Source organism: Urocitellus parryii, chromosome 5 (genome assembly GCF_045843805.1).
Source record: "Urocitellus parryii isolate mUroPar1 chromosome 5, mUroPar1.hap1, whole genome shotgun sequence".
Classification (NCBI taxonomy): domain Eukaryota; kingdom Metazoa; phylum Chordata; class Mammalia; order Rodentia; family Sciuridae; genus Urocitellus; species Urocitellus parryii.
In genome coordinates, this window is record NC_135535.1 from 210923210 (window position 1) to 210936017 (window position 12808).

The following is a 12808-nucleotide window of genomic DNA, read 5'->3' on the forward strand; positions in this document are numbered from 1 at the left end:
ATTCGAGGATATGAGGACCATGTGGAACCTACACGAGGGGCCGGGGGGCAGGACCGAGGTCTGTGCGGGAGGGGGTGGGCCCTGTGCAGAGTCGGACGCTGCCCTGGGCTCCAGGTCCTAGGACGGAGCCTGCGGGGCCGTGTCTCCACACTCCTCCCGGTGTGGGCCAGCACAGCAGGACAAGGCTGGTTGAGGGGTTGGCTTGGGCCTGGACACACGAGCCGTGGTGGGAGAGCTGAGGAGTAGGGAGGCCCCTGGGGCTCCTGCGTCCACTGTGCCCTGCTGGCCATGGCATGAAGGGGAAGGCAGGCGCCCGAGGACAGCTCAGAGGTGAAGAAGCTCAGGGTGGGTGAAGGCCGGGGGTGGCGTGGGGGCAGGCAGGTGAGCTGCCAGCTCAGTGACCCAGAACAGAGCCAGATCCCTCCAAGGCCACCTCCAGGGAGGGGTAGTGGGGACGGTGTGGCCGCCCGCCCCTCATCTGGGCTTCTGGGGGCACTGGGCAGCCTTGAGGCCAGGCTCAGGGCACCTTCATCCCAGCTGCAGCCTCACTGTGCGTCTGTCCCAGCTGCTGACTGGGTGTAGGGGGTGGGGGGAGGATGAGAAGAGGGGGCTCTGCACAGTCTCTGAGAGGTGAGTCACCTGGAAGTCACTCTGTATCAGCAGTGGCTGGAGCTGAGCTTCCCTGGAGGAAGGCGGGCCTCTCCCGCCAGGCATTATCAATATTGCCCCTAGTGAGGGATTCACTGAGAAGCCAAAGCAGGTGTCTTCCTGGTTAATTAAGACCTGCACCTTCCCAGGGGCTCTGTGTGGCTCCACCAGTGCCTCCCTCGAGGAGCCAAGTCCTCAGCCAGCCTGCTGGAGGAGCCCGAGGAAGGCCGGGCCTCCAGATGGCAGACAGCACTGTCCACGTGTGGAAGTGGTGGGCCTCCTGGGCACTGGAGGTGCAGGACAGTATCTTCAGCCAGGGACCAGCATGGGGCTGGCTCTTTGGAAGACAGAAGAAGACAGAAGGGTCTGGCTCCATTGTGCTGTGCTTAGCATCTACCACCCATCCAGCCCTCCACAGCCTGGGGAGCTGGTGAAATTACAGCACACAGGTGCCTCCTGACTCTCCCCGCTTCCCTCCTCCTGGCCAGCACCCCTCTACCAGGGCCACAGGCCCTCGGCTCCCAGGAAAGCGGCAGCATGTGGACAGGCTCTTTTGTGTCCCCGTAGCTCCTATCTGGGACCAGGAGGGCCAGGCCAGACCTGCTTGACGAACCTCCAGCCCACAGAGGGTGGGGGAGCTTCAGAGAACAGCCTCTGAGGTGCTGGACAGTAGTGTCAGCTCCCTGCACCCAGGAGAGCCCTACTCACCTTCGCCCTGCCCCAGACCTGCAGTGGCAGAGCCAGACCTCTGGGCTGGGGTCCCTCCCCACAGCACTAGAGAGGCTCCTCCAAATGGACCCTGTCTGTGGCCAAGCAGAGCACTCATCTGCTTCCGGGAATCGCCTTCAACCCCCTCAGCTGGCAGCCCCTATTCTCGGGTCAGGCCCGTGTATTTTCCAGAGTAAACGAAAAAAGATATTTAAAAACTCTGATCAGAGAAACAACGTGCAAGCCCATGGCTCCCAGGGCAGTCTGGGATCCCAGGAGGATCCGACTAGCAGGTCTGGGAACCGGGGAGAGTCGGGTAGGAAGGACCTTCCAGATGTCTGATCAAGGGCTTCTGAGAACTCACGGTTCCTACCCTTGGCTCAACACCCAGGCACCACTGCGGAGGCCACGACCCAGGACAAGTCTGGTCCCAGCAGCAGAGTGACTGGTGTCCCAGCAACATCCTGCCGAGCAGGATGCCCACATCATGAGTGTCTGTGATTATCTAATCAATGAAGAGGGTCAGATGTGCCAGCGCTGATGATCTCCTCCTTTGTACCGGATTATTTGCAATCAAAGCACTCCATCAAGACAACAGGAAGAGAGCTAAAAATAGAAGCCTCGTCGGGCTGCACTCCCACCCGCTTCCTCCTGCTCCCTTCGCTCAGAGCTCACGCCCAGTCCTGTGCAGCACTCCTGAGGCTCAGAGAGGCCTGGGCACCCATGGAGGTCACAGACCTGTCACATCCAACGACAGTTTCCTCGGCCCCGTTTATCCCCAGAAGACAGCCAGAGTTGGCATGGTAGCCGTTACTTTTGTGTCCACGTAGCTCCTATCTGGGACCAGGAGGGCCAGGCCAGACCTGCTTGACGAACCAGGTGTCAATAGTGTCAGCTTCCTGCACCCAGGAGAGCCCTACTCACCTTCATGAGTGGGGCCACATGCCTCAGGGTATCTGGCCCTTGCAGCCTTGATAAAGGACTTCCTTGAAACCCGCATCATCTCAGCTGAACTGTGGCTCCTGGGGCCCAAACATACGGAAGGCACAGGGGAGCCCCATCACCAGCAGCAAGGGCCACTCACTGTGCACCTGCCTTTATGTCACACACACTCACACACGCACACACCCCCTGTGATCACACACACGTGTGCACACACACTTGTCCATCACACACACGCACCCACCTATGATCACACACACATGCACACATTCACCTATCCATCACACACACCCGCACCCACCTGTCCATCACACACAAACACACCTGCACCCACCTGTCCATCACACACACACACCCACCTGTGATCACACATGCATGCACACACACACCTGTCCATCACACACACATGCACATGTACCCACCTGTGATCACACATGCGTGCAGTCAGGAACAGTCAGGAAATCCGCCCCTCCTCCCTGGAAGACCAACGACCCTCACACCCGGCTCCAGCAGTTGCCAGGACACGCCTCCTGGCTCAGGCACAGGTCCATGACACTGAGTGTGGCAGAAACAGCCCATCTTACTGAGCAGGCTTCTTGAGCCCCTGCTAGGCCCGATGGACCTGGGGCCCAGAGGCCTCATGGTCCATGTCATGTGCACCAGGGGGTGGCTTTCACTCCTCTCAGGACCCAGGCTCTGAATGCTGCGGCAGAATTAAGTTTGAATCACACAAATCTGGAAACTCAATTGTCACTTGGGTGACCTTGGGTTTTTGGAGGCTAAAAATACCTGAACTCTAAGCTTGGCAAATGATCTCAGCAAAACGGCCATTAGCAGCTGCAGTTCTGGCATGGGGAGGGCTGTCCTCCACCTCCTTCCTCGGCTGCTGGCCACTGCTCAGAGAATCAGCACTGGCAGAAGACTGGCCTCCCCCCAGGTCACCCACAGCATGTGTGCAAAGAATTTGCTGACCTTCTGACAGGCACTGTTTGGGGGACATTCCCTTAGGCCTCAAGTAGTGGAGAGTGCGCATCTTGAGTGTCTCAGAAGAGCCAAAAAGGGTTTTCTGGGTGCGACGCACAGCTCCCGGGTGGTCCCACCTGGGTCAGGGGCTTTTGTAAGCAGTGTTGGACCCCGTGGGCCTTGGAAGACAGGGGCCGAAGCTGCTGCCCGATCCAGTTCAGACCTCACTGGGCATCTGAGTGCACTTTGCTTCTGTGGCCGATCCATCAGGGTTTTTGAAAGACCCTTGCCACACTTATACGGTAAGCTCGTAAAGCCGTCTGCCCCATTTCCCCATCAAAATGAAAATAGTCAGACCCACTGTGAGGCCAGCAAGGTGAGGCCGCAGTGCCTCTGAGAGCAGCAGCCGGAGGCACGTGTATCTTCACAGACGGTGGGTGAGAGAGAGCAGCTGGCTCCTCTGGGAACTGCTGCAACCTCAAGGTCACAGGGTCAGAGCTGCTGCCCAACCCAGCCACTGCGGTCACCCAGCCTGGGTGGGTCTGCATGGAGCAGAGTGTCCAGGCCACAGTGGGGTGGACGTGGGCTGCCCTCGTCTGGCTGCTGACCTGCAAACCAACAGAGGAAAGGCCAGGGACTCGGGCTCAGAACATGTGACCAGTGAAGCTCCCAGGGTACGGCGGCTCCCTGGCCTTCCCTGCTCATGGGAAGACCACTTATCCCACCGCTCCAGAGCTGGCCAGGGCTGGTGACCCAGGGCTGCAGCACGGGTCAGGAGGAGACGGAACTCCTGGCTTGTCTGTGAGGCCTCCTCTTGCTCCGTGCTCTCCCCTGAACAGGTCAAGTGTTTCCCAGCAGAGGACGCGGGGGCAGCCCTTGGGCGCTGCTTGGCAGGCGGTGCCTCTGGCTTTTCGGGAGAGGGACCCTGACTTAGATGTGGCCTGGGTGCAGGAGGGGGCATTCACCCTGTGGTTTGAAGCAGGAGGATGGTGCTTTGGGGCAGGAGGGGCCATTGCCATCCACAAACCTTCCTGAGCCCACAGTCACTTCCCGGGACTGGCTGAGCGGGTTGGAGGTGACTGTATTTTTAATGGCCTTTTGATTTTTCTTTGGGGAACTGAACACTCTCTGTCTGGAGTTGGATTTTCTTCTTATCTGGAAATGCAAATCCTCACCCAAACTCCACCTTGAAGCACCTCCACCTGGGACCCTGGCGACCAGCTTGTGCCCTGCCATGAGGCCCATGCCCCCTCTGCTCTGAAGGTGGTCGGTTGACTCTGGTTGAGCCATGGACCTGGAAACACCCTCTGTCGGGCCCATGGTCAGGTGGTGACAAGTCAGATCAGGACACCCCAGGGGACCCAGATGCTCCTGGCGTGGGGCATCTGTCGATAGCAGGGATAGAGGCCCTGGGTAGCCTGGGCTAGAGTCCTCTGCCCCCTTCCCCCCTAGACAGCTGGACACAAGGCCCAGCTGCAAGGCAGCTGTCTGGGCTCTGGAGGCTCGGGGCCTTAGCTGTAAGATGTTAGAAGTCCAGATGAGCCAGAGACCAGACTTGCTGTGTCATCTTGCAGTGGAGACAGCAGCTGTGACAGCACCACTCAGCTGGGGCCACCAGCTGGGCAGAAGCTGCTCCTTGGCCTTAGGTTGTGGGAATTAAGGATGCTGGACCCCTAGGGCCTGGTTCAGGGGGCTGTTGAGCAGCCGGGCAGCGCTGCTGGCCTGACGTGAGCCAATGTTTGTGGTGAGCAGAGGTTGTCGGTGCCTGACGAGGGAAATGCCAGAGGAGACCCTGCTAGCCAGTTCAACGGAATGCGGGCCGGAGGAAGAGCCACAGTCCCCTGTTGGAATTGCACATGACATCAGAGATCTCTGCACACTGAGGGCCTCAGCTATCCCGTGACAGCACAGTTCCCCTAAAAGTCCCCGTGAGCATCCTTCAAGGATGCTGGTCATCCCCAGCACCGGGCCCTCCCACTCTGGTCTAGCCAAACCATGCCACACCCAGGCCATGGGTGACCAAGGGCTTTGTGTGGATAGACATATCCAGCAGTGGGCAGGCTCAGGAGGAGTGTGGTGAGCTGACCCAGAGGGATCCTCTCACTTAAACACAGATGTCTTCCTCTGGACCCACCACACCTTCTAGAAGTCCCCGGCCCCCACCCACTGGGGTTGGACATTCCAGCTAAAAATAAAACTTTAAAAGCCCCTGGTCTGGGCTGGCACAGCCCCTGTCAGAGGCCCCAGGGCACAAGCCAGCAAAAGCTCTCCTTCTCTAACAACAAAAGGTTTGTTACAAATTCCTTCTCTTCCACCCACAGTCAAAGACGCCTGTCGCCAGGGCGATCAAAGCAGCCAGTGTCCTGTGCTGTGGCTCTTCCCACTCAAGGTCCACTCAATTTGTTTTTGAAGCGTGTATCAGAAGCCCACCGATTCTTCTGGCATTGAGGGCAATGCATGAAAAGCTGCAGAGCACGGCCGCGGCTCCTCGGGGCAGCCAGGAGGCCACCTGTGGGGCCATCCACAGGCCAGCAGCGGGCTTCACTGGGGACTTTGAGGTCTGGTCTCTTGGCAACCAGGTGGGGAGAAAGAGCCCCACGAGGCAGTCACCACCCAGCAGGGCTGCACGGGGAATGCGTAGGAGCATTTGTGACTGACACTTGGATGAAAGAACAGGCCAGGTCAGCAAACCATGCTGTCCCAGCCTGCTCACCTGGCCCTGAGAGTGTGCCCAGGAGGTGAGAGGCCAGGGTATTTCCTGCCCTGAGGGCACAGAGGACTCACTGCCCTTGGCCTGATTTTCCACAGCTCTCTTCTGGTGGCAGTAGTGACCTGGGGGACGAGGTGATCTTCCTCCCAGCTCCTCCCACAGCTGCAGGGGATGCCAGAGGCCCAGCTCTTGTCCTGAGGCCCTTCCACAGGAGTCTGGGCGCCCGCTTCCCAGGCAGGGTCAGGACTGAGGACAGGCCCGCCCCTCCCTGAGTCAGCCCTCTGGTGACTCACCCCTCTCCTGCTGGCCAGCGTGGCCGCACACTGCCCTGCCTCGACACCCGTGGCCTCTGTCCTCTGTAACCACGTCACTCTCACTGGACCGGGAGGTGGGAAGGGTCAGCTGTGTACACTGCCCACCCTGGGGGGGCCCAGGCCCCTCAACACTTCTCCCTGGTCTCCAGCCTCCCATAGCACTGGGTGAGAGCCAGCTCCTCACCGAACCCCAAGCCCCAGCCCAGCTGCTGTCCACCCACTCACTCCCTCTCTTCCCCCATAGTGGGTGCCAGCTCCCCACCCTGGGGCATGGGCATGGGCAGTCCCTCCATTGCTGGGGTCTCCACTGGAGGGAGGCCATCCTGCCCCGTCTGTGTGCTCAATGGTGTCCACTGCAGGAGCCCCATCAGGCCGGCACCACACCCCGTATCCAGCCCCGCCTGCTGCTCCCATGAATATTGGTCAAATCAAGTGCTTTGTTGACCCTGGAGGCCTGGGGCAGGGACTACCCCACTCGGCCAATCAGCAGCTGGTGCCCAGCCCTTACGTGGCATGGACCAAGTCCATCCTAGAACTCAGGATCTGCCCAGGAACAGGATCTCCCAGGGTGCAGGCCACAGAGGGACAGGACTCAGAGTCTGCTCAGGGTGCAGGACAAGTTGAAGAATTCTGGACTCTGGTACAGAGCAGCTTCCTTCTGTGTGCACCGCACCTCTGGTGTCCAATGCGGCCTCAGATCTAGTCCTAGCTCCTGCCCCTTAGGTAGTTTCCACCTGTGCAGAGAACCGCCTCAACCACCCACCTGTCCTGAATCACCTGCCCCAGATGCTCCCCAAAACCTGCCCCTCAGAGCAAAGCCAACCTGTCTGGGCCAAGCTCTCGGAGCTGGGAGGTGCTCAGGCTCTGGAGACTCCCAGGTGCAGGTGAGATTGCTCTGGGCTGCTCGGAGCAAGGGCTGCTGCAGGGGAAATCAGTACGGCTGTCCCAGGCTACCAAGAAGTCCCCTCCATCAGGAGACAGAATAACCAACTTTTTTTGGCTAATTTCAAGAAAAATTCATTTTTAGTTTTATGAAACTACCAGGTGTGCATCACCCCAACCTACAGACGTCTCATCTCTCCTGCTGTACCTGTGGCAAAGAGCCATCCCTGAGGTGCAGCAGGAGAGCAGGTGGGCTCTTGCCTTCTGGATAGTCTCAGTGCAGCTCACACGTTCCTTAATCAGGGGCATCGCAGTTCAGAGGATCAATTAAGCCATCGTGGTTAAGGGAAAAATGTCATCGAGTGGGACGGTCACACCATGCCAAGGGAGAGACTGCGTAGGCCCCTGGGTCCTGAGCGTCCTCTCCCCTCTGCCTCCTTCCTGAAGTGGAAGATGGTGCCCCGCTGTCTTCCCAGGGGTGCTCTGAGCCCAGATGAGATGACGATGTTATGAAAGAGACTCACAGACCGCTAGCCGCTGTCAAAGACTCATCGTCCCCTGGCTGCCAATCAGCGTGCATGGAGCGGCCCAGAAGAATGCCTTAAACGCTCCCTGGTGTGAATGTTCTGAAGAAGGAACATCTGGGGCCTGTGAGGGGACCCATAGTCTTCAGGAACACATCCACACCTGAAGCTTACGGGGTGGGGATGGAGAATACAGGATCAACAAGGGGGCTAGAACACGCATTCCAAATGAAAGCCGTGAATTCCTAACTCCTGTAGAATCCGGTGAGTGCAATTTGCAGAGTATTTTAGGAAAACATTTTAAGAAAAACTTCATTTCTTCCCAAACTGCATTTTTGGTGACAGCATGGAAGACAAGGTCACACTAGAAGATTCGATCTGTAGACCCCACTCCAAAATGGGAGGGAGGGGGAAACTGGGCGAGGAAGGAGCACCTCCCTTTCCCCACAAACCTCTCGAGACCTCAGGGGCTCACTGAACTCCAGATGAAGAGTGCCCACGACAGAGCCAGTTACGCCCGAGGTGTCGGTCCTGGCGCTCAGGGAGTAGGGAGTGGGGGCAAACGAGGCACGCGGGCACCTGTCCTGGACATCACGATGATGTCCCTTGCAGGTCAGCCATAGAACTGGGAAAACAGCCTGCACCTGGCCAACCAGATGGCTCAAGGTGCAGGGGCTGCTGGCTGGGAGCAGCCTGCTGAGTGGCTCTCTGGGGGCCCTGCAGTCCCAGGGATCTGCCGGGAGCCTCTTCTGTGGAATCGGCCCTTCTCCACGGAAGGACTGGCTCTACAAAAGCCTTTTTTCAATTTGTTTTTTACCACTCAATAACTGTTTTTTCTCTTTCCACATTTTTTATTGTTTCATTACAGTTCCACGTAAGGATGGGATTTGTCGCTACGAGTTTGTACATGCACACAATGTGACAACAAAGTAGTGTGTTCTGGCCAGTGTCACTCCCAGCACTCCCCTTCCTCCCCCTCCCACTACAAAAGTCACTTTTGAGGAATTTGGGGGGTCTTACATCTTGCCACAAGCCTCTCCTGCCTTGGGGTGAAGAAGTACTTGTGCTGGCCGGTGGCTGGCTGTCCAGAGTGTGGAGTGTGGCCTGCAGCCAAGGCTGGCACAGGTGTGTCCTGGCCCTCACCTTGACCACTGCACATCCAGCCCTGCAGTGTTCCAAGTCTCCACGCAGACAGCCTGGCCAGGAGGCCCACCACGAGGACGCCAACCCTGGTGCTTCAAATGCAATTGGGATACTTTTGCGGCAGGTGCACAGAGGAGAAGAGAATCCTCTCCTTCCAGGCCATCGGCAGGGCCTGGTTCAGGGCATCTGCCAAGACTGGGAAGGTATGGGAACAAGGTCCCTTACTCCCCATCCCCAGGCCCATGATGATGGCACCCCCCCACCCTCCCTGGATCAGCACCTTGATCCCAAGAACATGATCAAGCTTATTTTTTCTATGGGACATAAATTTACATTAATTTTGCAGCATTCCTGTTAACTATAGCATGATATCAACCTTAGAGAAATAGCATTTGCAGCAAGATCAAGAAAACAAAACTTCACGTAGGAGCCAGCCATCCTCCCCCAAGCCCCAGCTGCTGTGAGTGACCAGACATGATTTCCTGAAGGCCAGACACAGCCCACCCAGCACCTCCCAGGGCCCACCCCCACCCCCTGGGGTCTCCAGAGAGAGGCCTCCTCCCACTCTCAGCCGAGCCCACGCCGGTGCTCCCCGGCAGGATCCTCCATGAGGCCAAGGTCCTTCTGGTGCCAACTGCAGCCTCACAGGGCACGTGCCTCCTGGCCTCCTGCACCTGGCAGAGGGTCCCCAGGGCTGAGGAGTGTCATGGATTGAATGTGGTCCCCAAAAGATGTGAACTCCTCTGTTCCCCACCCGGGAGGGTGCCCTTATTTGGAGCAATGGTCTTTACAGATGCAAGTTAAGCGTCTTGAGGTGAGATCACCCTGGGCTGTCCAGGTGGCCGTGTCCAATGGCAAGTGCCCTCTTAAGAGGAAGGAGGGAGAGGAGCAGGCTGAGGAGGTGGCCGTGTGACCACAGAGACCCACGATGCCAGGGAGCCTCAGCAGCCACCAGAGGTCCCCAGCGCCTGGAGGGAGCGGGCCTGCCACACCCCTGCAGGGCCTGCAGCCTGCAGCGCTGGGGAGAGGAACTGTGGTGGTTGAGCTCTGGTGTGTGGGATCTGATCCCGCGGGCCCAGGAAGCACTCAAAAAGCTCCTTCCGGGGGCCCCTCAGGGAGGTCTCCGTTGTGGTCAGAGCGCAGAGCCTGGTTTTAAGTGGACATTCCCTCTTCGAACATGGTGGTAAAAAATCAGACCCGCCCCTCACCTCAGAGGGGGAAAGGCCCTGGGCCAGCCCAGGACACGTGAAGGGCCCTGCTCTGAAACCCTCCCTTCTCTGTCCTGCTTGTCCCCAAAGTCCCGTGGGTTGTGACCGCCCCACGCCAGGCCCCAGTCAGCTCCAATTCAGCTGGCTTCACTCCGCTCCACCCGATGCCTGGCCTGAGTCCTGCCCAGGATCACAGGGCACCTGCTGCAGGCCTCTGGCTCGCTGTAAGGAGACCGGCCAGATGCCCCTGACACAGGTGGATGTGCTTCTGCTTAGCCAGGGTCATGGTGGGAGGGCTGTGGACAGGGTCTGCCGCTGGCCCCTTGAGAGGTCCTCCTGGGCTTCCAATACCTGGACCTTCAGCCATGGTGGACATGGGTGCTGGTGAGGGTGCTCCTGCCTCCGAAGACTGTGGGAGAGCAAATGTGAGGGAGCACGGCTATGACCAGGCCGGGTCAGGCTGGGGGCTGGAGCCGGGTGGAGGCCGTCCTGGGGGCAGCCTGCGGAACGGGCAGCTCTTCACCAACATGCTCTCCGGGTTCTCACCTTTCACATAAAACTTGTTCCCAACTTGGAGAGAAACTCATAAATACCAGCAGCAGCTGCTCAATAGGATGTCAGTGAGGGGCTGAGCCAGAGTCCCTGGACGGGACCCAAATCCACAGGGCTCCAGGGTTGGGGCTGGAGGGCAGCCAGGGCTCCCTCCCTTGACCCTGAAGGACAGGTGCTCTCCAGGCCTGGGAGTGGGAGGGTTGGGTCCATCTGCTGAGCCCCATGGCTGCAGGGTGGTCATCAAGGATGCTGGAGTGAGGCTAGGGATTCTGGGCTGACCCAGAGGCCTTCCTCTGGTCTGTGTGGCGTTGAGATCAGAAAGAACCCCAATGCCCCACGGGTGAGGGGTACGGGCCCCGGAGCCAGCAGCCCAGGCCTCGACGTGACAGCCATCCTGACGCTGGCTTTGGCAGGTCGTTAGGAATTCCAGGCACACTGCTGAGTGCTGAATAATGCATCAGGCCATCCTGGTGATTAGTTCTCTTAAAAGAGCTATCTGTATCTGCTGATTAATCTCTGCAGCCCAGTTGGACCCCTTTGGGGCTGGGGTTGGAGGAGCTGCTCTGAGAGGCTGGGAGCCCAGGCCTTCCATCGGGGTCTCAGAGACACAAACAGGCCCAGAGCACATCTCCCTGCCCAGGGCAGCAGCTGGGCTTGAGACCTGGGGTGAGAGTGGACATGCAGAGCCTCAGCAAAGCATCCAGAATTCAGGAAGCTGCCCTCCTTCCTCTCAGCCTGGGGACTGCATGTCATGGTACCTGCGACTGTCCCTGCTCTAGCCTGGCAGCTCAGCCCTGCAGTAATCCCTGACATCTGTGGAGTGACCAGGCCTCTGCCAGGGGCAGGGCCTCTGGCTGGGGACTGGAGTCCAAGCCGTGCTGCTGCAGATGTGAGGAGGGGTCATGGAAGGAGTCTGGTCCAGGTGAGGGCCTCTGTGGCCTTCAAGCTCAAGCCCCACTTCTGAAGTCAGGTGTCTGAGGACAGAGATGTGAAGACACAGGATCCACATTGTCCACACCACGACTCCCATGGTGTGCCCCCAGATGGCAGGTGGACTCCACGTCCATGTGGAAGCAGCGTGGGTCTGGGGTCACTGCAGTCCTCCTGCTTCTCCACACAGCGGTGCCTTGGCGGGGTGTGCCAAGGACAGTGCCATTGCCCTCTGCTCTCTGGTCTCAAGGGTCATCGTCCTGGAGGTCTCCTCTGTGGAACTGTCCACTTCCTGGAGTCTGATGGGCAGCCCCTTCCAGGGGTCCCAGGCACACCCCAGATGGCTGTTGGACACCATGGGACACAGGCACTGGCATCTCTGAGAACACATTGGAGTTTCAGCTGCAATGGGGGCCTGCCGGTGGCGGCAGGGGACTGTCCTGCTGGGTTTTACCAAGGTCTGCCTTGATATCTCTGGGCCTCTGGACTCTGAAGGGCTGACCACAGAGGGGTGCTGGGCCTGGAGCAGTGGTCCAGAGGGGAACCCCCATCATGTGTGCTGGTGGAACAACTAGGGGGATTCCTGAGGGGCCCACAAAGGCCCTAACAAGACAAATAATGGGACACAGCACACCCCTAAACACTGGCCACAGTGAAGCACTAGGAATGTCCTAGAATTGGGACTTCCCTTCCCCCAGGCATGGCCAGCTCCACCCTGCACCACTGACGCTGACCACAGCCATCTGCTCAACTCAGTGGGCATGGCTGAGCACCCAGCTCTGGGAGCTCCTGGGCGGTCCCAGCCTGTGCTGCAAGGGTTCAATTTCCTCTGATGGGGTTGCAAGGACATTCCACCCCTGAAAACCCACAGCTCAGCTGGAGCTCTTCAGAGCCAAGTGAGATTTCCCAGCCAGGTTCATGGGGAAAACCTGTTGTCCAGCTCCACTGGGAGAAAGGAGCACAGAGCCCTCCCATTCCTGAGGCCAGCCTGCACAGCCCAAGATGTCCCCCAAGACCCCCACCTTGGTACCCCTTACCTGCACACCCCCACTAGGTCCTCTCTCAAACACCTGGTGTCTCCATGGTACCAGAGCTTACTGAACAGCAATACATCCACAGGCCACACCACTTTCATAGGTGGCAGTTCACAGAGTGGTTACAGGCCACCTGGTAGTCACAAGCCGGGCAGTCACGGTTTCTTTTATTCCCATCTTCATGTCTAACATCACTAACACTCAAGGCACACGCACTTCACACAGTGGCATATAAACAGGTCACAGAAGG